The sequence below is a fragment of the Equus przewalskii genome, chromosome 15 (genome assembly GCF_037783145.1).
Source record: "Equus przewalskii isolate Varuska chromosome 15, EquPr2, whole genome shotgun sequence".
Classification (NCBI taxonomy): domain Eukaryota; kingdom Metazoa; phylum Chordata; class Mammalia; order Perissodactyla; family Equidae; genus Equus; species Equus przewalskii.
This window is the reverse complement of record NC_091845.1, coordinates 65642241-65668502: the sequence shown is the minus strand read 5'-3', so window position 1 is coordinate 65668502 and position 26262 is coordinate 65642241. Positions and strand designations below refer to the sequence as shown.

The following is a 26262-nucleotide window of genomic DNA, read 5'->3' as shown; positions in this document are numbered from 1 at the left end:
TTCTCTTGGCTAAAGCAAGGCATATAACCAATACCAATATGATGGGAAAATATATTCTGCTTAGTTTAGTGGGAGGCAGTACAAAGTCCCATGACAGAGGACGTGGTGAATAATTCCAATATAAGAAGAGATTGAAAAGTGAGGAGTAACGAGCAAAAGCAAGCACAAGGTAACCAACCTTATAAGCTGGTCAAGTTGCTTGTGACACTACGCTGAGCTCCCTGATTGCTGCTTTAAAAAGCAAGTCACCCCATCATGTAACGAATGACTCAGGCTATACAGTGGTATGACACTGTGCTCTCTCAATATACAATACTCTATAAAATACAAAATCTACATTGTGGTAATATAATAAAGGTAAAGATTTTACAAGCACAAGGGCCTTAAAAATTATAGTTCCCATGGCAAATATAACAGCTTTCTGTGCCTATATACTGTAAGGACAGAAGTCCTATCTTTAAACAGTAATGGGAAATCATGCATATTCAGGGATAAAGGTGAGGAGAGAGTTATGGGTTCAGTTAGAAAAATTACTTTGGGAATTTTATCTTATGGACTTAGGTAATGTACAGCATAACACAACAGAATGTTTAGTAGGCAAATGAATAAATTAATTTCCATTCAAAAAGAATGCAATGTTGTAATCCAAATCAAAAGAAATGCATTTTCTTAGATATATTGTGGAGAGCGTCAATATTTTATTTGTGTGTTTTTGTTTCAAATTTCAGCAGTTTTCTTTAACTGATGGTTCCTTGTTGGGATCTATTTCCTCATAAATGAGTCAACTTTGTGAACCTGGCAAACCAACATAATATGTTTCCACTTACTTTTTAATGCACAGACCCTCCAAAGATCATCTGTTTTTTACTATTGTTTACCTGCAACTTTAGAATGGATTAATATGGGGTAATTTGAAGCTTGTCATTTAACTTGGCTTATTTGAAGGACATTAGATGTTATACTATATTTAATTAGTTAATTAGACATTAAATTTAATTTAAATTACACATAGAAACACCAGAAGTTGAAACACTATTCTATCAAATATACTTAAAGAACATAATGCTATTCCTTCAAATATAATGCTATTCCTTCCAAATTCTGTAGTGTCATAATAAGTGTCACATATGTAGCCAATTCCTGATATCCAATTATCAATTCATTTATGTATGCTTTAAGACATGAACAGATGCATTTCTGAAAAGCTGGAGTAGAGCTAAAATTCCATATATCAAACTATTCTCTCATTTAACTTCTATAGCTTATGTTAAAATATTGATGGTATCTTCCTAGGGCAAAAGACTTTAAAAGCATGTCTACAATCTGGGTTCACAAAGGGACTGTCTAGAGATGTCTGATGGGCTGCCTTACGATTCCTGTTAAAATGCCCATAAAGATACAGAAAAGGAGAAAGACCGACAATGGCACTGTGGACTTAAAATGAGAGAGGAAGAGTTGCTAAAGTCCAGGTGTAATTTCGACTGTTATATTGATGATGATGGACTGAAAACATATTCTTAAACTACTTTCCATAAGCTCTTCCCTCTGAAACAGAATATGACAGATGATGTCAAAAAACAGGAAACAAGATTGGCATCCCCCTCGCTCTGTGTGTTTAATTCCAGGTACTTTGCTGACCACAAACAAACGCCAACTGAGCCAGTGAGAGCTAAAGTCCTGTCGTTCACCTTCTCAGGAACATCTATCTCTCCATGCCTTCAGAAACAACTCACAGAAACAATACAACAGAAAGAGGAGTAAGTGAACAGAGACAAGTTAAATCTTGGGATTCTTAGTTAACCTAATGGAAAGTGCAATAAATAGGATAGAGGCAGAAAGGGCATGAGGAGGACTGCCTGCTGGGTGGGTAGATCTTGCTCATATCCTGCACTTTTCAAATAATAATTGCCACCTGTTTAGTCAGAGAAGCCAATGTTGACAGCAGGAGAAAAATACAACATCAGACCAGTAGATATATATTAATGTATTAGAGCAACAGTTCTCAATGGGAGCATTATTGGTTTTGGAGAAGTGGTTCTTTTTGTATGAGATAGTTGGCTTCACTGGCCCGTGGGCACTTGATTCAGGTAGTACCTCCTGTGTTTCACTTATTAATGTTGTGTAAAAAACTATCCCAAAGTTGGTGGCATAGAACAATAACCCTTTTGTTGTGTTCACAGATTCCATGCATCAGAAATTGAACAGTGCACAGCAAGGATGATTTTGCTATGGTCCACCCCATCTGAGCCTCAGCTGGGAAGACTCCAAGGCTGGGGACAAGACAGTGGCTGCAGGCTGGAATCATCTAAATGCTCCCTCAGTCATGCATCTGGCATTTAGGGTAGGAGGACTGGAAGACTGGGATTGCCCATCAGAGTGGCTCCAAGAAGCCCCACCATGTGGTTTAGCTTCATCACTGCATGGTAGCCTTAAGATAATCAGACTTATGCATAGTAGTTCAGGGCTTTGGGTAGGAGTGTTCCAGCGAACAAGGTGAAGTTGGCATGGGCTTTTCTGGCCTTTCCTTGAAGGTCATACAGCATCACTTCTGCTGCACTCTTGACTACAAGCAGGTCTAAGCCCACCCAGATTTGAGGTCAAGGGCAGACCCACTTTTCAATGGGAAGAATGCCAAGGGAGATATTGCATTATCTCTGGAAAATAGAATCTGCCTGTCATTAAGACAATCTGTATTTATTTCTATGGCTGCCACAACAAATTACCACAAATTTAGCCTCTTAAACAACACAAATTATTATCTTTTTGTTCTATAAATCAGAAGTTTGACACAGATTTCACCAAACTAAAATTAAGGTGTCAGCAGGCTGCATTCCTTTCTGAGACTTTAGGAGAGAGTGTGTTTCCTCTTCATTTGGATTGTTGCCAGAGTTCAGTTCCTTGAGGTTGTAGAATGAAGGTGTTCTTTTCTTGCTGGCTGTCAGCTGAAGGCTGTTTCCAGTTTCTAGAGGCCACCCAGTCTTTGGCTAGTGTTCCCTTCCTCCATCTTCAAAGCCACTAACGGCAGGCTGAGTCCTTCCCATTAACATCCCTCTGACCCTTCTATCATCACATCTCTCTTTGACCACAGCCTGTGAAGGAGGAAAGGTTCTATGCTTTTAAGGATTTGTGATTAGATTGGGCCCACGTGGATACTCTCTCCATCTCAAGGTCCATACACTTAATCACATCTGTTGTTTTTGCCATTTAAGGTAATTTATTCACAAATTCCAAGGATTAGGGCATGGACATCTTTGGAAGGGGCATTTTTCTGCCTGCCTGCCTACCACACAAACTAAGCTACCTACCCACTTTTTGAAATTCTCCTTTTGGAATGATTCTATCCCTGGTTAATATGCACTGCATTAGAGAGTTTGCACATTAACTTGACCTTTGGGTTTAAGTTTGAGAATAGTCAGGGACATTCACCCTGTCTCTTGGAAAACACTGGGCTCAAACAACAGTTCTCTCCAAATTCCAACATGAATAGACAGAAAAAATTCAATTTAGGGGTATATGAAAAAATAACATAAGGGAACAGAAACACCACCTTTTGATATTCAAAGGAAGATCTTGATTCTAGAAAAAAAAAAGTCTTTAAGAGATACATTAAAACCTTACAACATATACGCTTGAAATAATCGAAAAGAAGCCCAAGGACATGGCTTCTTTGTGAAGAGAACAAGACTGACACAAAGATAGCTATGAAAGGAAACTGAGTGGAATGAGAAAAAAAAAGTAAGAAAACCCAAAATAAAAAGCAGAATTAAAATCTACATAGAAGTGAGTAAAGGGCAAAACTGACACTGCAAATAATAAACCAGTGATGTGGAGGACAAACTTGAGAAATCCTCCTAGAATGTACTACAATAGATTTAGGAATTTTTTGGTTGCAAGCAACAGGATCTCCATTCACTCTAGCAAATGATCCTCCTTTGTTCTAAGAAAGTTCAAGTGGAATCTGCCACCTGCAACCAAAATAGTTCTAAAATAGTTTGAACAATAAATACCAAGTAGAGTTTGAATAATATCATTATTGAGGCTGATTTAATGTATATACATCAGAATTTGTGTTCCACAAATAGAAGTTGTGCCTTTTCAATTGTTCATGAAGTAATGTTCCATTTTTTCCTTCTTATAAGAGGCAGATGGAATTAACCAACTCTGATGATTATCATTTGACCTTTACGCATATTTAGTATATTTTTGTGTAAATGTATTACACTTCATTACAAAAAAAAAAAATCCCCTCCCAAAAAGGGAAAACAACTCAGGGAAACTGGGAAAAGACAGAAGTATGGAGTTAATAAAGATAAAAGCAGAGAATAATAAATAAAAGCCCAAATAAATAGAATAATTGATAAATTCACGAGGTACCTCTTTGAAAAAAAGAGACAAAACATAAATATTAGTTTTTATAAAAAGTGAATATAAGAGCAAATAAGACGGAAATTTTATTGGAAACTTATCTAAACAATGTTATAAAACTAAAATAACTTTGATACCAAAACCTAAAAAATGTAATACACAATTTCATTTATGTAATAGGATCAAAAATCACAACTGACATAAGATGTTAATAAATTGAATTAATCAGTTGTATTAAAATAAAAATCTGCCATGATTTAGTTGTATTTAGGCTTGTAATGCATAGGTGCCCTAATATTAGGAAATCATATATACTTATCATATCTTTAGGACAAACTGAAAAATTCATTATCATCTCAGTAGAGGCTGAGAAAGTTATTTAATAAAGGAAACATTCATTTCTGATAGAAACTTTTAATGAACCAAGATTAAAATTATATCTCCTTAATAACTATCTTAAACAATAGCCCAAATAATTCTTAATAATAAAATATTGCAACACTGGTTCCCAAAATCTCATGGAACATTTATTCCTTCTTAGAAAATTGGCTAAATTTGGTAGTAGTCAGTGGGGACGTGGGTGAGAATAGATTAAGTTACACTGTCATCTTATAGGATATCAAGATAACTTTTAGGTAGAATAAAAAAGCAAATGTAAAAATTGAAACATTAAATTATCATAAAGATAAATTAATTAATTAATCTGTCCTGGGGAAGGGCATTCTAAGCATAAAAACAGCTTAAGAAATCACAAAGGATTAGTAGATTTAACTCTAATAAATTTAAATCTTCTGTAAGTCCTCAAACATTTTTTATTGGTTTTTTTTTGGGTCTTTATTTTCTTAGAATGTAAAACTTTAGGTTCACAGCAAAACTGAGGGCAAGGCACAGAGGTTTCCCATATACTCCCTGCCCCCACACAGCACAACCTCTCCCGTTATCAACATTCCCCACGCAGAGTGATACATTTCTTATAATTGATGAACCTACATTGACACATCATAATCCTCCAAAGTCCATACTTTACATTACGGTTCACTCTTGGTGTTGTACATTCTATGGGTTTGGACAAATGTATTATGACACATATGCATCATTATGATATCATACGGAGTATTTTCACTGCCCTAAAAATCTTCATTGCTCCATTTATTCATCCCTCCCCTCCATCCTTTACCTCTGGCAACCACTATCTTTTTATTGTCTTCATAGTTTGCCTTTTAAGAAGAAATACAAAGGGCCATTAAACTTATGAAAAATACAAGTTAAAGAAAAACAAAAATACTAATTGTTTTTTGGTCTCATAAGTAAATAAAAGATAATACTCTAAAATTATTGGATCCAAAAGTATGAACTTATATAAATCTCTTAATAGATATGCCAAATTGGTTAGAAGTTTCCGGTAATTTGGCAATATGAATTAAGAGATTTATAGAAATTCACATCTTTGGACCCAATAATTCTACTTCCAGTTATCTATCCAAAAGAGGTTAATCAGCAATGTAAATAATGATTTTATAGAAAGACATTTATCAGAAGATTATAGTAGATAAAGCATTGGAAATAACTTAAACATTAAACAAAAGGGAAATGATTAAATCGTTATGATATATCCATGAAATGGAATATTATATAGACATTACAAAGAATTTTAATAACTTGATAAAATACTAACAATACAATGTGGTATTGTAAATGGAAAAAGGATAGAAACTAATTTGCAGTATGATACCAATTGGTTTTAAAAAATTGTATACAGCTATATATATACTGAACGGCATTTATATAAATGTATATAATATAGCAGAAAAACTAGGAGAAAACCACCAAAATATTTACATTGGATATCTCTTGGTTGATAGCTTAGGGACAATTTCAACGTTCTTTATTTTTTTCATAGTTTCCAAATTTTCTATAGTGAACATATAGTATTTTTATGATCAGGCATTATTTTTATAATTACAAAAAGAGAAAAATTTAAAATTGCCTCTTTTCAGCAAGAACAGAGCATTCCTCCATCAAGTTACTGTGTGGCAAGTTAAAATCTGAGGCTTACCATTTTTCATCCTTGATGATGACTGATAGACAGTGCCTCCTTTCATTTTAGGATTACTCTGGACTCCCAAATTAAGGTTCCTCTGATTGCTCTCTGGGGTGAATTTTACAAGCTTCAAAAGACTAAAACAGTAGCATTATTCACCATAGCCAAAAGGTAGAAGCAACGCAAATGCACATCTACAGATGAATAGATAAACAAAATGTGGTATATACATGCAATGGAATATTATTCAGCCTTAAAAGGGAAGGAAATTCTGACACATGCTACAACATGGATGAAGCTTGACGATATTACACTATGAAATAAGGTAGTCACAAAAAGACAAATACTGTATGATTCTACTTATATGAGTACCCAGGATAGTTAAATTCATAGAGACAGAAAGTGGAATGATGGTTGCCAGGGGCTGGGGCAAGGGCAAAATGGGAAGTCTTGTTTAATGGGTAGAGTTTCAGTTTTGCAAGATGAAGCAGTTCTGGAGATCGATTGCACGACAATGTGAATGTACTTACTACCGAACAGTGCACTTAAAAAAGAATAAGATGGTAAATTTTATGTTAAGTAAATTTTACTACAATTAAAAAAAGAAAGATTAAAACAGAAAGAGAGAGAGAGAAAGAAGACAGAAAGGAAGAATAGAAAGCTCTATCTAGCACAGGCCAAGTGTATTGCACCACTAGCAGAACCTTAGAACTGTGCCACTGGGACCTCGCCTTTGATTACTGCAAGTCTTCATTTACTAAATCTGTTCCCTGCTTTATTAATTCTGTGAGATGAAAACTCTGCATATCAAGTTGTCATCAATTAATGGATACTTGAATAACTTGTAGCACACCCACACTGAAATAAGCTTTCTGAAAGCCACATTCTTTTGGGGGCTCTTAATCTGAAGACCAACACTGTGAAGTGGTCAGTGAATGTATTTGGCGGGTTCTCTATTTTCGTGCAAAATCCTGTGTGTAGCTGAATATGTGTATTTTTATAAAAGAATTCCCTTTGCTCTTAGCAGATTTTCAAGCGGGCCCCAAAGTTGAGAACCACTCTTGCAAGGAGTGTTCCCTACATGGTTTAATCTGCTAAATTTCACTGCCCACAAACTTCAGATCTCTCTCTAACAATATCTGAAAAGGTCTCTAAGTCAGGATTTAAAGGATATAACAGGTTGAGAGCAACTGACCCTTCACTATTGGAAATTCATGATGAACTATATTTTCCTCCATCTTTAGCATGAGCATGAGTACACAGAACCAACAAGAATAGTCTAAGTTTTAGTCAAGTACATTCCAGATTCCTCTGTTTTCTGTCTATTCAAGGTCTATTGGTAATTTTGGGGTTCTAAACTATTCTTGTGTTGCCTGGATTTGTGCTGGGAGGTAACTTTAAAAAAAAATCAAGACTTGCATTGTGAATATTTATCCATCTTTGCTTATGTGCTTGTTTAATGTTCACTTTAAAACAGTAGTTTAAAAATTTCTTGGCAGCGACCCACAGTTAGAAACGTATTTTATAGTATAATTTACTACATATATACTCTCACATGCATATATATGGAACAAAAAAGTCTCAAAATAATACCCTGACTGCATGTGAAACACTGACATTTTCTTTTCTAGTCTATTGCATTCTATTCCATTTCACTCCACTCCTTGCTATTCTACTTTAGTTATGAAAAGAATTGTTCCTTGTGACCTTCAAAATCAGTGGTTCTCAAATTTGGCTGTACACTAACATCACTTAGGGAGGTTTAAAAAATACTGATGCCTGGGTTCACCCCTCATTCCCAACCCGCTTTCCCCCACCATTCACACCACTGAAGATTGTGGCTTAATTGTCTGGGGAAGGACCTGGGCACGGGGGCTTTCTAAAGCAACCTCTGTGATTCTAATGTGTAGCCAGCCAGTGTTGAGAAACATGGATTTAAACCGATTTCACCATCCTCAGTTAGGTCTCATCTCTCAGTTTGAAAAACAGTCTGAAATGGCCTCTTTGATTACTTTGAATAAAATATTTTTTATTATGTTTCCTTTATTTTTTAAATAAAATTTATTTTCTTTTTATTATTTATTTAAATGCACCCCATAAGAATCTGAAGCTTGCATTTGCTCTTGTACCTTTGTACTTAGATAAGCTCACTTGCAATCGTTTGCAACATTGGGCTAGACCAGTGCTCTCAGTCTTTAATCTCAAACTTTAATAAGCATAAGAAGCACCTGGGATCCTTGCTATAATAAAGATTCTGACTCCGTATGTCTGGGATGGGGCTTGAAATTTGCATTTCTAATGAGTTCTCAGGTAAAGCTGATACTGTTGGTCCATGGACCACACTTTGACTAGCAACATATTAGATAAAGATGCCGCAGCTCTCCTTTTTAATTTGGTCTTTCTCTATTCTCTGGCTGGCTGGCTCTGTGCTCTTCCTCTTTGTTATTTACAGTTTTGCACAAATCTTGATAAAGCAAGTGGTATTTATTTCCTTCCTATTGATAGGACAAATGACCTCCTGATTGGGGCTCAAGATGACAGGGAATCCTCCCCTCAACACCAAATGGACAGATATATGAACATTAAGAAACTTAGGCGTCAGAGCAGTCAATATCCACTTCACTCCAGTAGTTTGAATGGGTATTCCAGATTCTATGTCTTGTATTGTGCAAGTGACACACATGTGTATCCACTTGTAACACAATAAATTTTCACATTTTAAGTATTCTTTCTAATCGTTGAAATTGAATAATACTTTCACAGCAAGATATTTGTACTTGTATTTAGCACTACTTTACATTAAGTTTATCTGTTTACAAGTCTGTCTCTTGCTAGTGTGTAAGCAATTTGAGGACAGAAACTATGCGTTACTCATCCTTGCATCTTCATAGTGCCTACTAGGCACTCAGTGAATGTTTGTTAAGTAGAATAGTGATAGTATTAGTTATTAATTACCATGATAATGCTCAGTGGTACCAACACAAATCTCAATGACTTAAACTAATTGGCATTTATTTATGTCATTAGTCTGTGTTTCAGCAATTTAGGTTGGACTCTGTAGATAGTTTGTCAGATCCAGACCAGATTCACTGCTGTGTCAGATGGTAGGCTCACTATTGCTAGGTGACAGGGGTGACTGGGTATTTGCCTCTCATCTACCAGCAGGCTAGCCCATTCATTTTCTCATGGTGGTGGCAGAAATGTAGGAGGGCAAGTTGAGACGAGTAAGTGCTTTGCAAGCTTCTCCTTGCACATATTTGCTAATTGGCCAAGGCAAGTTACCTGACCAAGCCAGGGTCAGACGGAGGGCACTTCAAAGTGATATGGCAAAGAGGGTAAAGAATTGGAGCTATTATTTGCAATTAATCTACCATAATGGTTTTCCTTTCCTCCTCCATCTTTATGATATCATCCCCCAAGTCTAGAATTCCTGCAATATGTGGAAACAGCATAATGATACTGAAGTCCTTCCTGATTTGAATTTTGAAACCCCTAGCTAGTTCTGCCATAATAGAGACTTGATCTGAAGTGATTTAGTCAAAGACATGAAGATCCTCATTTTTACTGGAGTGCAGCCTGGGTTTCATTACAGTCCATTCTCATGTCAGGTGTATCAGCTACAACCCTATCCACCTGCTGGTGTGTGATCCTTCTAGGCACTGGGCCAATATGCAGGGAAGCAGACAGCCATGTGTTTTAATCAGCATCTGTATCTTGATTTTTTTGAGTTGCTCTTTGAGCCATGTTAAACAAAAACATAAAAATTACCTTAAAAGCACCTTGATGAAAAGACACTGTTATCAATTTTCTCATCAGATAGGAGGAAAATGCTGAATGTGGGGGTAAGTGGCCAACAGCACTGACTTCACGAACCCAAAATAAAAAGACTAATAAATGCCTAGTTTAACAAAATGATCATAAAGGAACCATTGATGGTAATAACAAGAAAAACTAAATAACCAATGTCATTCTCACTGTCCCCTTACTCTTCTACCACCAGGAGATATATTACATGAAACATATGCACATAATTGAGAGGCAAATAGAATTGCTTCAAAAGAGATACTCAACTGACAGCAATAAAATTTAGACCAAATATCAGAAAACTATTAAGCCTAGCAGTAACATTGATTAGAGCACTATTTTCTTATTCAGTTAGTCCTAGGAGGACCATTGAGTTGCTATTTTGTTTAAGCTGTTGGAAAGGTAAACTAATCTTGTTTAATGGGTAGAAGATGCAGAAGCTGTGCTTTCTCTATTGCAAGGGATGGATGGGGGGTAGTTGAAGCTTCAATAAGATTATTGGGTTCAATACATTATTTATTTCCTGTAAATCTAGAGGCTTGTAGAGATACACACCTCAGCTCAGTGAAAAAATGTTCTGCTGGCCCCAAGTAAAACTGTGAAGTAGGTCAGTTTTATCTTCAGATCCCAGCCTCAGCCTTTTCCTCCAGGAGGTACTCCTTTGCAAATCATCATTCTGGATCCTCAATGGAGTCCTTCGGTTTCTCTTCCTATCAAAAAGACCTAAAACTCATTTCCATGTCATCGTGAATGATGGCTAACAGGTCAAAGCATTTTTCCCCCCAAAAGTGAATAAATTTCCTGAAAAAAGATTTTATTGATGAAGGTGTATATACCATTTCCACCCCTAAAATGACATCAAAGCAGCTGTCCTTTTACAAGGCAAGATCCTGAAGGTTAAAGGTCGTTGTTCAGAAACAAAAAAGATACATAGCACATCAGATAGAAATGAAAGTTTAGGGATATCTGCTTAAATATGGCAGGTTGAAGACCTCTGACAGTTTTGCCCTTTTAAAATCCCACCAAAAGTACAGTGAATAATGAACCCAAATGGCAAAAACATAAGAAAGGAGACAATGACAGATGAAGACTGTTAACAATATTTTAGGAGACTGACAGCAGATGGACTCGTGGTAACTGACTTGTATCAGCTTTCTCTACCCTGCCAAGTTTTTGTGGGATACAGGTTATGGTAGTGGTCATAGAGATGGTGGTGGATCACATCCCTTTCCTTCTACACTGTAAATTGCTTGAGGGCAGAGAGTGCTCATCTTGTGTATACTGGAAATGTTCATGAAAGCTCGTTAAGCCATAGTTTGACAGTAAATGTCTGTTGAATTGAATGGAAGGTTCTCTCAAGAACTGTGAAGGAGCTCAGATTTACCCTTCTTGTAAGCAAAAGGTTAGCCTGCCACACGGATTTTGACAGAAGACATGGGACTCCTGGGTCAGAGACAAAGGATTTTATTACTCATGGCACAGCAAGTAGCATCCGGTTCATATTCACATAGGGTCCTCTTGCCCTGCAAGTCCCACGAGGGTGATGCAGAACAGGTCATGTAGACGCCTATGCAGTGGGTTTAGGTCACAAGTGAGGAACCAGAGCTTAGGAAACACCAGTCTTTTATGATCTCCTTCATGCCTCATGCAAGCAAATTTTTCCAACCTTTGCCCTGGGTAGGGGGAGGGGGGCACAGTATCTTTATTATGTTGGACAGCAAACAAACCTCCCTCTATTCCAGAGAGAGACACTATCTCTGTCTTCCAAAGCTGTTTGTTATATGAACATTCTTGAAAAAATAGTGGATACAAAATTGTCAGTGCTCCTGCTCATAAGCCATGCAGAAATGCAAGAGATCCATGGAAAATTGTCTCCCAAGGGGGTCATGAGACTCTTCTGATTCTTCTGATACAACAATTTATCTTAACCACTTGAGCCTGTGAACTGGTCCTTACAGCCCTGTAGAGTTTTAACTGTAAACTGTGAAAATACACACAACTACCTTGCCAGTTATTTGACTATTTTCCTCAGTCACAAACCTACTTCTCTATAGGCTGCTCTGTGATGTTGGGACTGGAACTACAAAACCACATCTTCCAGCTCACTTCCAGACAGATTCTACCAATAGGAGGCATTGACGGGAGATTGGAAGGCAGAAGGATGGGATAACGGGCTCTCTCCTGGTTTCCAGCTCACGTTGGCATCCCCCTAGCAGGAGGGGACAGCTAGAGCTGGGGTGTCGAGCTTCTCTTGGCACTTCCAAAGCCAGCCTGCAGCTGCTCCTCAGAGGTATACATAGCAGCCATGCTGTTGGAGTAACAGCCCTATTTTACTTTTTCACCCCACTGCCCCATCAACTGACCTAGCACTTGCCACACCATCCCCAGAATCCCATTTCCATTATCTTCCAGCCCTGTCTCCTTGACCTATCTGGCATCCACCTGGCTACGCCCCCTCTTCAGAAATTTGAACAAAACTCAGCTCCATGGAGACGTTCCTTCCTATTGTCCAACCCCACAGAACTTTTAGGCTCTGGTAACACCATCTCTTCCTATTTGTTTTCCCAGCTCTGCAGGTGGTAGCTTTTCCTAGTGTTTTCTCTAGGTTACCTCAGCATCCCACTTTCAACCTTTCAATGCCTGCACAAGAAATCTCTGTATTAAATACCTCTGTTTGAAATAGCTAGCATGGTTTTTGCATCCCTAACTGGACTCTGGCCAATACACTACTCATAGTTAGAAATGATTTCATGTTCTGATCCAGTGTTTAAATTTTCAATGCTTTTAAATTTAAGGGTTATCTTTATCAAAGGACATAGTTCAAAATATCAAATAATATGATAGGCCCTTGGTCAGTGGCATGCTGCTTAATGATGACTGGGCTTTTCCTCTGGGTGTGATGGTCTATCATTGGGACTATGGGTAGGCTCTACAAGTGCATGACTGACAGCTGCGGATACGCTAGTTATTTGTCAGTACTAGTTTAGGCCCAGATGTTAAACAGTATACCTAAGAGCAGTGGTAGTCTATAGAGAAGAACTTTAGTTTTTCTTTTAGAAATATGTCCCAAGTATTTACTAAGAGGAGGATAACAATGGTATTCCATATAGGAAAATTTTGGTGGTTTTTTTAACAAGTGTATAATCCTACAAAAATTACATATAAATACTATTGATTGTTTCATTAATAAATGCCAGTTTGAAAACAATATTAGAGACCTGTTCTGCAACTTCATTTTTCTAACCAAAAAATACTGAGACTCCAATATATGTCTATGTGAAATCGCCCAGAAGCAAAAACATAATATACTGTTTATGGTTTTTAGATGAAAGAAAATTCAAAATAGTTTTAGTGGTAAATAATTTTTAGTGATAAATAATTATATGCTGCCTGAGCTTATAATACTTTAATATATTATTATTTTGCCTAAAACATGTACAAAAGCAATTTAATATCAGGTAAATATAGTTGTGGAGACAGATGCTATCCTGGATCACCTTACCCTTTAAATAAAGAAGGCAGGTTAATGCTGGTTAATTTTAACAAAATGCTTTCAAAGATGTACATAAGGAGGCATACCAACTGAATGTTATAAATGGTTTCTTGAGACCAAATCCTTTAAATCCTTCAAAAGCATATAGCCATTTTAATATTATCAAATGCTAGTTTAGTGTATTTCACTATCATCAGAACTGGGAATGAAATATTTGGGGCGCAACTAATAATACTCAGACCTTGCTCAAATTGTTTCATGACAGTCTACCTTTTATGAAGCGAGTCCTATCTCTATGAATAATTTGTTCCATAACCCAACTCATTCTGTCGGTTAAAATTTGGATATTATTGCATAATCTTGTTGAGAAAAATAGAGTAACATCTTGAACAGCCAAGTAACTCTTTTATTCATTTTCAATAATAATGTAAAAATGGGACCACAAATTGATTTATGCATGTGACACTATTTGAAATAAAAATGAAGAAATCTTCTCTTTTACAGGGTTCAATTCTTCAAGGAATTGCAGCAACATCCTTCTCTCTGTGTGTTCTGCTAATGTTTTGTTGAGTTTTAACCATTTCTTTGCTTTCACAAAATTTCCAATGGGATTGTCTGCTTAAAAAATGTTTATGCTAATGTAACATATATCTTACCTGAAGGAATATATAAAGGACAAGGAAAATAAACACATTAAATTGAATAAGTGGAATTGTCTTAATGACTAGAATGGATCATTCAGGGATGTAGCTGAATTTCACCCCTAAGTGCCTATTTCAATCATTCCCACCTTTTTGAGAGTGGATTCTTATTTACAGCTTCTCATTTTTCTCGCGTCCTTAATCTCTATCTGGCTCCTTTACTCCTGCCAGAAACATACTTATTTCTGCTCTATTCTAAATTAAAAGCCTTCCCTCTGCTCTGTATTCCCCTCAAGCTATTGTCCTATTGTTCTCCTCCACTTTGCCTCCAAATCATGAGCCTGCCAGAGTCTCTGCCTCCATTCTCTCACCACCTGCTCACTTAACTCTCCAAAATGTGGCTTTAAGCGCAACATCCTGAATAATCTCTAGCTCTTGCAGGGAAGGCCGTGAAATGTTATTAGAAAGGAGAACACAGAAGGCTCCAACCATATTGATAATGTTCTAGTTCTTTAAATATTTTTACATGTATGAAATATTTTCTGTTTTAAAAAGTATCTCCCACCATCACTATTCTACTAAAACTGCCATCAATGATCGTCTAGTTGCTAAGACCGATGGCCTTGCTCCTTCTGCAACTTTCTACAATATTTGATGCTATTGATCAAACTTTCTTCATTTAAAAATCATTTTCTGACTATAAAGTATTACACACTTATCATAAAAAATACAGGTAATACAGTGAAACACTTACATTTATTTAAGTATTTAAATTAAATTCTTAAAGAAAAACCTTAAATCTCTATTATTCCCATTATCTAGAGATAACCACTGTGAACATTTTTTTATGGCAGGTGTGTGTCTGTATGCATATTTCTACTTAGTAAAATTTCCACTTTATAGTCTGAGTTTCCATCTTAATCTTAAATTAAAGGCATTTCCCAAAGTCACTATTCTTCAAAAACATGATTTTAAACAACTGCATAATATCCTGTCATGCAAATATACGATTATTTATTTAACTATCCCTGTTCCTTAGAACAATCAACTCTGTGGGTCCTCCAGCACAACATCCATTGAATACTTACCTTGTCCCAGGCACTGTTCAAAGTGTTTTGCATTTGCTCTCTCCTTTTGCCCTCACAACAGCCCTATGACGTCAGTACTACTACTGTTATTCCCCACTTGACCAGGGGGAGAGATCAAGGCATAAAGCAAGGCAGGTGTGGTTTCTACGTGCCGATGCTGTTTATATCTTTTGTCCTATTCTGTCTTTCCTATAGCCTACACTGGTAAACTTCTTTGACCTCAACTACTCCCTTTCGGCAGACTGCTTCCAAATCTAAACAGGTGTTCCCAACTTCTTTTCTGATCTCAGGGGTCTTATGCTTAACTGCTTCCTGATCTTCTACCCCAGGATGTTAACAAAACACCTCAAACTTCAGATGGCCCAAACTATCCTTTCCTCCCGCAAACCTGCTTTTATTTCTTTCCTTCCCCAGTTCCTTTAGTGGCACTCTTTTCCTTTTAGCGCCTGTGCATACCACTCAGGCATCATCTTCCCTTAGGTCTAATCAGTTGCCAAGGCCTGTCCTACCTCTTTTATATTTTCCACAGCTACTCTCATTTCCTCAGTCACTTCTCAAGTGACTACTGACTACGTCTCATCCGGACTATTTTAATAGATTTCTGAGGAATTGTCCTGATTTCCATCTCTCCTAGTGTCGATGCATCCTATCTACCATCGCCTTATTAATCTGGCTCCGTTCTGTTTACACATTTGCACTGGTGCAGCACTCTCCCAAAGTCTAAATCCCTGAGCCTGATATTTCAGACCTTATATCTTCTGGCAAAACCCACCATTTTAGCAAAACTGGTGTTCACAAACTCCTGTGCTTTTGCTCTTATTCTTTTTCCTACTTGGAGAGTTTTATTCACTCCTTCTCACCCCAATCCTCTCATCTAAGGATGTTCTAAGGATGCCCATCTGTCAATATCCATGTTAATGCCATTCCTCCATGAACCCTGCCTCATCCTCCCATCTGGGACAAATCTTTCAAAATTGAGACTCAATAATTTTTGACTTTGTCTTGTTTTTGGACCACATAACTTTGTAGAACTGTAATATGAGGAACTGTTTTGTGTCCCCCACCAAAATATAAACTCTTTGAAGGCAAGAACCTTGGGTTATACCTCTTTTTGGCCTCTATAGCACCTAGCACCGCGCCTGGCACCTCAAAAGTGCTCAGCAAATGTTTGTCGATCGTGAAAAATAATAACTTTGCTGACGAGTGCAACATATCCATAGCTTTAACTCTATTTCCTTCCGTAACTTCTATAATTTTGCCCTGCTTTACTTTCGTGCCTCACAGATAACTGGCACCAGTTCCTCTCCTGAAGCCCCACTTACAGTATTCTTCCCTCTTTTTGTGATAAATCCCAAACTATTAGGTTGATGTTTACCTGCTCACACATTTCCTTTCTCAGGAAGTCAGTGCTCCAGCACTATTCAGAGAGATAGATAATATTAGTGTGGACTCCTGGTTACAAGTGAGAGAAACTCAACTTAAACTAGTTTGAACTTAAGGGAGGCTTCTATTTGCAAGATCTGGCAATAGCCAGCAGAACCAGAGGAAGAGTTTCAGGAATCTGCTTGGTTCTGGGGATCTCAGAATTTGAAAGTGGGGACTCCTTTGCCATAAAGACACTCTTTCCCTCTTGTTCTCTCTCTTGCTTCTAACTACTTTAATCCTGGCTTGGCTTGGCTTAGTTTCATTCTCTCCAACTGGAGGAAGATGCATTAAGATTTCAATTTCTTTCCCCAAACTTTCTAAATGTACCACACTTACCAGGTTCTCAGATTTATATACTCTCATAATATTCCTTAAAGATATTCCTTATCACTTTCCTCATTATCACTCCTTGTTTTGTATAAATTGCTGTTATGTTGAGCTTTCTCTCTCCCTTTTATTAAGGTAGTTATCCATTTACTAGTTTTATCAGAATTATCATAGGAGAATTTATTTTCCCTGTAAAAATAATTGGCTTTCTTAACTGCAGTTTTATTCAGTAGTGCCTAAATTCCTAACAGTTCTCCATAAGGTTTTTACTATGGGGAATTTAAATTCTTTTTATTTAAAATCTTTTTGGAACAGTCCAATTTTCTTTAGCTTTGGCATTTCCAAATTCCTAGAAAATGACCAGTAACCCATCTGTTGCTAGAGGCTTTGGAAGCCTCCCATAAGCTATGATGTGATGCAATGCTATGCTAAATTAAAATTTATATATTCTTTGATTTTCTTTTTAATGGCTATTAGAAAACTTTTATCTTTGAGTAATGGATTATTGGATATCCAACATGACATCTTTTTATCTTTCTCTGTTCATATTATTTGTATTAATCTACTTTTACATGATAAGATGAAAGGACATTCTGCATCTGAATTTCTAATGGGCTCCTAAATACATTCATTTTTGCATGCTCAAATATATATTCAGCATAAAGAAAGACCAGTGATTCAAAAAAAATATTACCTGTATTCCCATGTTTCAAAATGTTACTGGAATCTATTGGCAATATCTAAATAATCTGTATTGTGATGACCTGACTCACAATGTAGAAATATGAGAGAGACAGAATTTATGGATTTTTCCTTTAAAACATCAATTCTGAATAATGACAAATTAAATTGATTTTCTTGCTCAAAGACCACATTACCTTCTGTGTTTATTTTCTTTTTAAAAACTAATCTCAACTATAATAAATCCACACATAATAAGATTGTCTTAAAGAGAAACTTAATTAAATCAGAAGGGAAAGGAAATCTGTCTTTCTAGAATGAGAGCATATATATTCCATAATACATTTCCTTCTAGATCAGTGGTCTGTGAAGCCTTGTTCCTGATTCAGGGTTATCTACTGAGTGTCCTGTGAACTAATGCCGTGCGGTGGTAATGTTTATATTATAACAACATCAGCATTTAGTCTCTGGCATAAACTAGTAATCCATTTCTGGCTCTCATCAAAAGTAACTTTACATTTCCTGTTAATTTCAGTGACATTTATCTGACAGTGGAAATTGGGAGAAGATGGTAAGCAAGGTAGTTGGTGTCAGGGACTTCAGAAACTCTGTACCCATTAAGCAATAACTCTCCAGTCCTCCCTCCCTTCAGCCCTTGGTAACCTCTAATCCACTTTCTGTCTCTGTGAATTTGCCTGTTTTAGATATCTCATATAAGTGGAATCATACAATATTTTCCTTTGTGTGTTTGGCTTATTTCACTTAGTATAATGTTTTCAAGTTTCATCTGTGTTGTAGCGTGTATCAGAATTTCATTCATTGTCCCTGCACTAACACCTGTGCCAGTCTCCCTCTATTTTGTACGTGGGATGCTGCCACAGCATGGCTTGAGAGTGGTGTGTAGGTCCATGCCTGGGATCTGAAGTTGAGAAACTTGAGAACCCCAGGCCGCAGAAGCAGAGCACATGAACTTAACCACTGTGCCACCAGGCTGGCCTCAGAATTTAATTCCTTTTTAAGGCTGAGTAATATTCCATTGCATGGATTTACTAGATTTTGTTTATCCATTCATCTGTCAATGGACGCTGGGGTTGTTTCCACCTTTTGCCTATTTTGAGTAACGCTGCAATGAACATTGGCATATAAGCATCTACTTGAGTTCCCGTTTTCAATTCTTTTCTGACATATACTTAGGAACAGAATTGTTGGGTCATATGCTAATTCTATGTTTGGCTTTTGGAGAAACTATTAAACTGTTTTCCACAATGACTGCAACATTTTAAATTTCCACTAGCAATGTAGAAGTGTCCAATTTCTCTGCATCCTTGCTGACACTTGTTATTTTCTGTTGTTTATTTATTTATTCATTCATTCATTTATTAAGAGACATCCTAATAAGTTTGAAGTGGTATCTCATTGCAGTTTTTTTTTTTTGAGGAAGATTAGCCCTGAGCTAACATCTGCTGCCAATCCTCCTCTTTTTGCTGAGGAAGACTGGACCTGAGCTAACATCTGTGCCCGTCTTCCTCTACTTTATATGTGGGACACCTACCACAGCATGGCTTGCCAAGTGGTGCTGTGTCTGCACCCAGGATCCAAACCTGCAAACCCCAGGCCGCCGAAGTGGAATGCGTACATTTAACTGCTGCACCACCAGGCCGGCCCCTCTCATGCAGTTTTGATTTGCATTTCCCTGTTGACTAATGATGTTGAGCATCTTTTCAAGTGCTTATTGGCCATTTGTATATCCTCTTTGGAGAAATGTCCATTCAAGTCCTTTGCCCATTTTTAAATTGGGTTGTTTATCTTTTTGCCGTTGAGTTGTAGGAGTTCAATATATATTCTGGATATTAAACCCTTATCAGATACATGATTTCCAAATATTTTCACTCATTCCATAGGTGGTCTTTTTACTCTCTTGATAGTGTCCTTTTATGCACAAAAGTTTTTAATTTTAATGAAGTGTAGTTTATCTTTTTTTGTTGTTGCCTGTACTTTTGGTGTCATATATAAGAAACCATTTCCAAATCTAAAATCATGAAGATTTACCCCTATGTTTTCTTCTTCTATGAGTTTTGTAGATTTGGCTCTTAAATTTAGGTCTTTGATATATTTTGAGTTAGTTTTTGTATATGGTATAAAGGGTTTCATGGATTTCTTAAAAACCAATAAAGAGCAGATTTTTAAAATGTTTTTTAAAAAGAGAACACTTGCGCACTGTTGGTGGGAATGTAAATTGATACATCGCCTGTGGAAAACAGTATGGTAGTTCCTGAAAAAATTGAAAATAGAACTACCATATGATCCAGCGATCCCACTTCTGGAAATATATTTGAAGGTAATGAAATCACTATCTCGAAGAGATATCTGCACTCCCATGTTCATTGTAGCATTATTCACACTAGCCAAGACGTGGAAACAACCGGTGTCCATCAGTGGATAAGTGGTTTAAGAAAATGTGGCATATCTATACATATAATGGAATATTATGCAGCCACAAAAAGTGATATCCTGCCTTTTGTGATTACATGGATGGATCTTGAGGGCATTATGTTAAGTAAAATAAGTCAGACAAAAAAAGACAAATACTGTATGTTCTTTCTTATATGTGGAATCTAAAAAAGCCAAACTCACAGAAACAGAGAGTAGAATAGTGGTTGCCAGCAACTGGTAGTTGGGGAAAATGGGGAGATGTTGGTCAAAGCATACAAACTTCCAGTTAGAAGATGAATAAGTTCTGGGAATCTAATGTATAGCATGGTGACTATAGTTAACAATGTATAGTTATAGTTAGCTGTACTATATAACTGAAAGTTGCTATGAGAATAAGTCTTAAATGTTCTCACCACACAAAAAACAAATGGTAACTATGTGAGGTGATGGAGGTGTTAACTGCCCTTGTTGTGGTAATCATTTCACAATATGTACATGTTTCAAATGATCACATTTACACCTTAAGCTTACACTATGTTATATGCCAATTATATCTCAATAAGGGTGGAAAAAAACCTTTTTGAGAATCATTGCCATAACCAGATAAATACCTCCAAAGTGTATAACTTAAAAAAATATCTAATTGATTTATAGATTCCATCTACATACAAGCTGTCAAGCTGAGATGCTTTGAGGAGATCCTACTCCCCAGCTCCTGAATATCATCCTCTGTCTTGTCAGGAAACCAACCATTAGGCACATTTTTTTTTCATTAAAATATTGACAAGGCTTGGTAGAGAAAAACTTAAAAAATATATTACCATAGAGTTATTAAAACAAATTAAGTCATTTTCAGAGAGTCACTCTAAAAAATTTTTTGTCTATCTTTTAGAGTACCGATTGATATGCTCAGAAATTATCAATGTTCATATGGGGAGGGGAAACTAGATCTTGTACCCCAGATCTCTAGCCACCCCAACTCATTTAACCTTCTTCTCGATAAAACCACTGTCATGACCATCCTGATTTTGAATATCTGCTTCACAGTCTCAGAAGCAAAGTTGAGGCAGGGTTGAATGTTTCACAGAAAGTTTCCTACACAGTGGTTCTTGATTCTGGCTGCACATTGGAATCACTTGGAATGTTAAAAAAACACAAAAACGCACACACATATATGTATATATTGATTAAATATGTATCTCCTACATACTGATCATATATATGTATATTGATTATATATATACACACTGATCACACACACATACATATACACAAACAGTGTATATTCAGAGATCACACATATACTGATTTTATATTTATACATAACATGTACATATATGTACTTGTTATAGATAGGTAGACAGATAGATAGATAGATGTTGAATGTATCATGCATGAGCCCAACCCTCAGAGATTCTGAGTAACTTCATTTGGGTGGGGCTCAGATGAGAGAGAGTTTTGAAAGTTCCCCAGGTGATTCTAATGTACAGCCAGGGTTGAGACCCGTTGTGCCAGATAAAATACAACAAACGGGAAACAAATACTAAGAGAACTGTGAAGCCAGATATGTGGTTTCTAAAGCATGGCCTGCTCTTTGGAACTTGCAGACCCCCTCTAAGTTTAGTTTCCTCTAATCCTTTCTTCAGGTGGCAATAATCCTTCTAGCATATATGATGAAGGAGCCCATGCCTAGAAACCCTCCCTTTTTAAGGCCTGGGCCAGGAGAGCTAAATTCACCTCCAAACTTCCCCTTTCTTGCCTGAGGACCTGTATTTTCCCTAATGATTAACATTGGAATGTATACCTGCTTCAGAGGAGAACTAACCAGACCTATTACCCATCACAGAAAAAATTATATCTGTAGCTTTGCATCTTCCCTGTTCTATCTCTGCTTAGCAGCAAGTACTAAACGCCTTCAACCTACATGCTCAAGCCAGCACTATTCCTGAATCAAAGCTAATCAAGCTTGGTGATATATTTGCAAGCCCATGCTCACCAATGGATAAGGCTTAGAGTGAATCTTACTGACATCAGTTTACTACTGTTCTTTACCTACCCATCAAGATGCCCTGAATGCCAACATCAGCTCAAGTATGGCTTTTTGTGAACTGGGATTCAGCTGGTGGGCATCTTCTCCAGAGTTCCAGTCCTGGAGCCTGGAACTGTTTAGTTCTCACAATCCTGGCCTAATATATTCATGACTGGATGACCTCCCCACCCCTTTCACTGCTTGCCCAAGGTAGAGGTCCCAGGACACCACCCCTCTGAACCTGCCTGGACCATTTCAGCTCTCCACTATTGGTCCGAATTATTTCATGAGACATCTTAGTAAGGTGTTTGACTTTCTGTTCCATTAACAAACAATAAAAAAAACCTACCCAAGACTGTATCCAGAACATGAATGAGTCTCTTTGCACTTATTAGAGAAGGGCAACTTCTGGAAACAACTGGATTCCTCTGATTTGGCAGGTGGCGTCTCCATGGTACTGATGTAAGGGTGGTAGGATGGTATTGTACAGTAAGTTGGTGAATACTGGGCATGTCGATTGTGCATGTTACACCTGCAACTGTTTGGGAGAAACATAAACCATGAGAAACACTGTTGTTCATGGTAGGGGTCTGGAACCAACTGACAGTGGGCATCCAGGGACAGTAAAGGGAAATAAGATCTTCCTGAAAGGGAAGTATAAGTCAGCATCGAACTTGCCTATCTTCTGTTTCCAATCGACAGTAGGAAACTCATGCTGGGGTGTGTGTCGCAGAGGAAATCCTTGAGAATCATATTTGCTCTGAAAGACAAACCTGAGTGGGAAGAGGGAGTTGATTACATTTTCTGTGCTTTTGGTGAGACTCACTGTGAGGACTTGGTCAAGGTCTCCTGCAATTGTTTTTGTTTGCATGACTCACAGGAGAAAAGTTATGCAGATAACACATATACGTCATTGCATGAGGACTATGTTAACAAATACACCGTAAGTAGGTGCGTGCTTCCCAATCATAGCTGTGACTTTCCATGGCTGAGTTCACTCAGACACACCTCTTTCTTTTATAATGAAGAGCATTCTGTAGACAGACAACGAAAACCCCACATGTTAAGGCTGAGCACTGTTATCACATAAAAGACCTTAAGATGCACATTCTGTCAGAATGAATGGGAGAAACTGAACCACTGTGAGTGACTTGGTGAGGTGGCTACCCTTGCCCTGTGGGAACTGGTGAGGCAGCTGAAGGAAGCTGATGCTCTAACTCTGGAGTTGAGCCTGAAGTCATCGTAGGTAAAACAGACCATGAGGAAGGAAAGATGGATGTGAGCAAGAGCAAGGACAATCTGAAATCTGAGGATGAACTGAAACCTGTGTCCATCTCTCACGAACTCCAACCTTGGCATTCTGATGTCCTACAGGGGAAGCTGGTGCCCTTTGCCACAGAGGTGCATTGCTCAGACAACTCTCAGAGGGGCTGAAGGAAGACCTTTGGTGGGACCTGGAGGTGCTGTGAGCCAGTGCTGCCCCATGCAGATCAGTGACAACGTACATGAGTTGCCACAATATCCGGCACCCTGCACTGACCTTTAGGGGGTAAAAAAATAGAGCTGCTGCCTCACTTCTGCCTTCCGAATTTCACACAAAATGTCTCTTGTGGCAAATGCTAGCCTGGAATTATAGAGGGAAAGGAATGCTGGGAAATGTAGTTCTAGCTTTGCTGAGTCAACAAAATCAACAAGATACCACAATGCAGTTTCCTAGAGAGCTCAGAATATTTGCACTTCTGACTCTTTCTCTCCCACACCACTTGTATCGGATTATCCACCAGTTCTGTTCTTTCAGAGTTGCTCCTATTCCCTCATTTCTCCCACTATTGTAGGTCATGTTGGGACTATTGCCCTGGCTTTGGTCTTTCCTCTCTTTAATTCATGTCCTGTGACTAAGCACCCAACCTGTACCCCACTTTCAATGACTGCTCCTTGTCATGTTCTGCATTGCTGGAATCCCTGCTTTGTTAACCTGCTTTACCGCTTGGAACCACAAAGATGGGAGGGCATGATTTTACTAGACTTCCCAGGGACTTGTATGTTGTCTCCAAACACAGCTCCTACCTGCATTTCCTCTCCCTAAGAGAAGACTATACACCCCTGTCTTATTGAACTCAGACATGGCTTTGTGACTTTCTTTGACCAACAAAATGGTGGAGGGAGGAGAGTTGTCAAGCAGGGTACCCTGTGCTGTTTACCAATCCCAGGGGAGCAGAGCACCATGCACCTGTTATCAGTCCCAGGGGAGGACTCTAAGCCCTTCTGCTCACTGCATCTTGGTATGGGAGTTGCCAAGGAAAACACAATGAAATTAAACACCGGATGGAACAATGCTTTACTTACATAGAGAAGCGACAGAGTAAGATCAGCTTCAATAGTGGGCACTGGTCCACCATGGCCAGCAGGTCTCTCTCGCAACCAATGCAGGGCAGTTCACCTAGGTGTACCCCTCTTGTGCCACAGTGCAAGGAACTCTGTCTCCTCCCCTTGGAGGACAGAGATAGCAATGGAGTTGGTCAGGTGCCACGTGAAGCACACACTTTAAGCAGAACAAAAGGACAGCATTGAGCCTGAAACAAAGAAAGATATTTCCACACAAGCTGATAAGCCTAGCATAGGTTGTGTGGGCTCTTTGTCTCTTGGTAAGAAAGTATTCCAGGCCCCAGACCCATTCTTATGTGGCCCAATGGGGGTTGAAAGACTGCACACACGAGACTTCCTTTCCCAGCAGTGGTGATGTTTGATGTCGGCATTTGTGAGCAGGAGATTCAAGAGCCAGCAAGAGGTTCATCATGTTCTCTGTTATCTTTGCCACACCACCAGCAATGTGCTGGATAGAGGCTGCTCCATCAGTCTGGGTCACAGAGTGAAGACAATGTGCAGCAGAGTACAGCTGACCCACAATGGACATGAAATGTGCAAGACATAAACGTTTGTCAATTAATCCACTGAGATTGGGGAACGGGCGTATTCAACAGTTATGCCTATAATGGACAGAACTTGGTGAAGGATTAATTGTGAGGTAGAGAGAGGTGTCAAGGGTGACTTCCAAGTTATGGCTCTTATAAAAGGATAGATGTTGGAGCAATGATCACAGGTATCTGCACAGAGCTTTGATAATCAATAGTGTTGAACTCTGCTGAAAGCCATAGAATTGTAGAAGCAGATGAGCCAGGAGCTATGAGTAAACATTTGCATGAGCCACACCAAGGAGACCTGAGAACCTGGAAACTCCACACACCCAATGAAATGGCAGTGGACCAACTGCGGAAGTGGGAGGAGGGTAAAACCGGCAGCAAAGCTCAATCCTGGGTAGGAGTGGTATAAGGAGCCTGTGTCGGTCCAAACAGACCATTAGGGTATAACATAGGCTATCTGTCCTGTGGCCAGCTGAGCCTGGCAATACCAGCTTGGGTTGAGGCAAAACTGTCCCAGGCTGCAGCTAGGGACACAGTTAGCAGATGAGAAGGGCTGTGGGGCTGAGGTTCGAAGACAACATACAAGTCCCTGGGAAGTCTAGTAAAATCACTATCCCCCTATCTTTGTGGTTCTGAGTGGCTAAGCAGGTTAGCAAAGCAGGGATTCAGGCAATGAGGAACATGACACCTTCCCTTTCTCTTCCACGTGAAGCTTGAGTGGTGATTTTAGAGTGTAAAGGATCACATCATTCGCTGCTTAAAATACATAAATGGATTCCCTTTATTCTAAGGTTAAACACAACCTCCCAGCCTGGCCTGCAAGATCTTTTGTGATCTGGCCTTTGCCTTCCTGTCCAGTCCCTTCTTGTACTATGTTCCCCTCATGCTTTCAACTACAGCCGTAGTGAAGTTTGTGCATTCCTTCAAATTCACCATATTCCCAAAGGGCCTCTGAATGTGATATCTCTGTGCCTGAGATGGTCTTCTTTTTCTGTTCATCTGGTCAGAGCCTAC

General features: G+C 38.3%; 1 long non-coding RNA gene across 7 annotated transcripts in view; it reads right to left on the bottom strand.

Moving 5' to 3' along the window:
* The window catches only part of LOC139075994 (uncharacterized), a 40385-nt gene that overhangs the window by 293 nt on the left and 13830 nt on the right, over positions 1–26262 (bottom strand). For 4 of the 7 annotated variants that reach the window (XR_011527141.1, XR_011527140.1, XR_011527139.1 and 1 more), the window contains 4 exons: positions 23006–23100; positions 22677–22865; positions 10766–10920; positions 6422–6543 (listed from right to left, as the gene is read on the bottom strand). This is a non-coding gene — a long non-coding RNA (uncharacterized lncRNA). The remainder of the gene's footprint in view (positions 1–6421; positions 6544–10765; positions 10921–22676; positions 22866–23005; positions 23101–26262) is intronic. The other 3 variants (XR_011527142.1, XR_011527138.1, XR_011527137.1) reach the window with 1 other exon arrangement.